At 40.3% G+C, this 3188-nt stretch overlaps 1 pseudogene; it reads left to right on the forward strand.

Annotated features, from left to right (window-relative positions):
• Positions 1 to 516: 516 nt before the first annotated feature.
• Positions 517 to 2914, forward strand: LOC143649423 (T-complex protein 1 subunit delta-like; annotated as a pseudogene).
• The last annotated feature ends 274 nt before the right edge of the window (positions 2915 to 3188 follow it).

Below are 3188 nucleotides of genomic sequence, written 5' to 3' on the forward strand. Positions count from 1 at the left end.
AGAAAGTCAACAGATGCCGCCATGTTCACCATGTGCCCTTCCAGCTGAGAGAGAAGCATTGAATGTCATTGGCCTTCTTGAACCAAAGTATCTTTCCCTGGATGCCTAAGATTGGACATTTCTATAGACTTTGCTGTAGTTGAGACATTTTCTCAGGCTTAGAACTGTAAACTAGCAACTTATTAAATTCCCCTCTCTAAAAGCTATTCCATTTCTGGAATACTGTGTTCTGGCAGCTAGCAAACTAGAACAAAAACTATGGTCATTCTCCATAAAAAAAATATGCAAAAATGTTTTCCATAAAATTTGGAGTTCATGTTTGTCTTGGAGGTCCTTTTATGTATCTCAGGTTAAGAGCACCTGTATTGGAAAGACCTAAATCATTACAAAGAAACTAGTCATAGTAAGAAGTAGCTGGATTCAACAGTCTCATTTGATTCACTAATTTGACTCTCAAGAAAAATGTAATTTCTAATCTGACCTTCCTGAAGTCACACAGACCCAACCAAGCTTGCCATGCCAGAAAACGTGGCTCCCCAGAGGGCAGTGCCTGCTGGGGCTGCTGGTGGCCATGGGAAAGGTGCCTATCAGGACCACAACAAACCAGCCCAGATATGCTTCAGCAACATTTCCATGGCTAAAGCTGTTGCTGAAGCTATTAGAACAAGCCTTGGACCAAAAGAAATGGATAAAATGATTCAAGATGGGTAAAATGATGTGACCATTACAAATGATGATGTCACAATTCTGAAATAAATCCAAGTTTTACATCCAGCAGCCAGAATGCTGGTGGAGCTGTCTAAGGCTCAAGATATAGAAGCAGGAAATGGCACCACATCAGTTATCATCATTGCTGGCTCTCTCTTGGATTCCTGTACCAAACTTCTTCAGAAAGGGATTCATCCAACTATCATTTTGGAGTCATTCCAGAAGGCTTTGGAAAAGGGTATTGAGATCTTAACTGACATGTCTTGACCTGTGGAACTGAGCGTCAAAGAAATGTTGTTAAATAACACAACCACTTCACTGAATTCAAAGGTTGTCTCTCAGTATTCAAGCCTCCTTTCTCCAATTACTATAAATGCAGTGATGAAAGTGATTGACCCAGACACAGCTGCTAGTGTAGAACTTAGAGATATTAAAATAATTAAGAAACTTCATGGAACAATTGAATACTGTGAATTGGTGGAGGGGCTGGTTCTTACACAAAAGGTGGCAAATTCTGGCATAATTAGAGTTGAAAAGACTAAGATAGGACTTATTCAGTTTTGCTTATCTGCTCCAAAAACAGACATGGATAACCAAATAGTAGTTTCTGACTATGCCCAGATGGACAAAGTACTGTGAGAGGAGAGATCCTATATTCTAAATTTAGTGAAGCAAATTTTAAAAACAGGCTGTAATGTCCTTCTCATGTAGGAATCTATTCTCAGAGATGCACTTAGTTACATTTCCTGAATAAAATGAAGAGTATGGTGGTTAAATATAGTGAAAGAGAAGACATTGAATTCATTTGTAAGACAATTGGAACCAACCCAGATGCTCATCTCAACCAATTCACTACTGACATGCTGGGTTCTGCTGAGCTAGCAGCGGAAATGGTTCTGGCAAACTGCTCAAGATTACAGGTTCTGAAAGCCCTAGAAAAACTGTTACAATTGATGTTTGTGGTTCTAACAAATTAGTGATTGAAGAAGCTGAGTACTCCATTCATGATGTCCTATGCATTATTCGCTGTTTAGTGAAGAAGAGAGCGCTTATTGCAGGAGGTGGTGCTCCAGAAATAGAGTTGGCCCTGCAGTTAACTGAATATTCATGAACTTTGAGTGGCATGGAATCCTACTGCATTCTGGTTTTTGCAGATGCTATGGAGGTCATTCCATCTACACTAGCTGACAATGCAGGCCTGAATCCCATTTCTACAGTAACAGAACTAAGAAACTACAGGCGTTAATGTCCCAAAGGGTGGAATCTCTAACATTTTTTTTTTTTTTTAAAGAGAGACTGGAACTTTATTGAGACTTTCTCCCTGATGAAATCAGAATTGAAAGAACACTGGAAAGGTTTAGCTTTGGAGAGAACAGTAGCTGTTCAGACACAAATACTTACAGACACTCCTCTTGTGGGATCTTTAGGTCCTAAATTTTCCCCAGATCCCAGCATCCCAAAGAGTCAGAATTCTGCTTGAAATCCACCTCCACAGAAGCTGGGCCCAAAACAGGCACGTTATACATGTGCTGATTGGCAGGCTTATGGGCAGTTAGGGAAAGGTAAGTCAAGCACTGTGGAGTAGAGGAACAGAATTCAAAAGAAGAAGGAATAAGAAAAGGAAAATAGATGGAGAAAAGTCCACAAGAGAAAAAAAGAGCACACTGATAATGTAGCCCCCCTGAAAATATAAATATTGATAGAATTTATTAGCCTCATTCTGCCCACTTCCCCCAAAGCAGTGGTGATATCAACAGCTATGACGATGTCCATACAATTCTCCCATTAAAAAAAAATTTCCCTTACTGCACTGAGAAAAACAGATACACTGATAGTAGCTCGTGAATACTAAGGAGAATGGTGGAGGGCAGACCCCAAGAAGGTGAATAAGGGAGATAAGAGGCAAGGTTTATTTTCTTAAATGAGAAGAAAAGTCCAGGACAGAGTCCTACTATCAGTCCCTGTCACCTGGCTCCTTGGATACCCCTGGCAGCATTCTTTTTACTTTTCTCATTGACAGGGCTTGGAACTTCCCACAAGAAAACCAGAGGTTCCAAGGCCTTTAGGACATTGTTTCTAAGGAAAGTCCAACATTTTGAAGGAACTGGTTGTCCAGCCTCTGCTGGTATCAGTCAGTGCCCTGACACTAGCAACTGAAACTTTCTGGAGCATTCTGAAGATTGATGCTGTGGTGAACACTCAATAATCTGGATAAACTGGCTGGCTGGCCACTGATAGTACAGCTGGAGTGGAAGAAGAAGACCTTGGTGTTCCTTGTTATTTGAAAGATTGTTTCCTCTATGAATTCCTGGGCTTGGGCTTCCAGTTGACATTTGGTTTTGGAGTTGTATTGACACATTAAATGAAAAATTTAAATATTGGTTTCAAAAGACAGAATAATGTATTGTGCCTCTTCAGTATTCTGCTCTTTCTTACACTCTTGAAAAACCTATGCATATGGAGGACAAGCGACCAAAGGA

The sequence above is a fragment of the Tamandua tetradactyla genome, chromosome 11 (assembly GCF_023851605.1).
Source record: "Tamandua tetradactyla isolate mTamTet1 chromosome 11, mTamTet1.pri, whole genome shotgun sequence".
Taxonomy (NCBI): domain Eukaryota; kingdom Metazoa; phylum Chordata; class Mammalia; order Pilosa; family Myrmecophagidae; genus Tamandua; species Tamandua tetradactyla.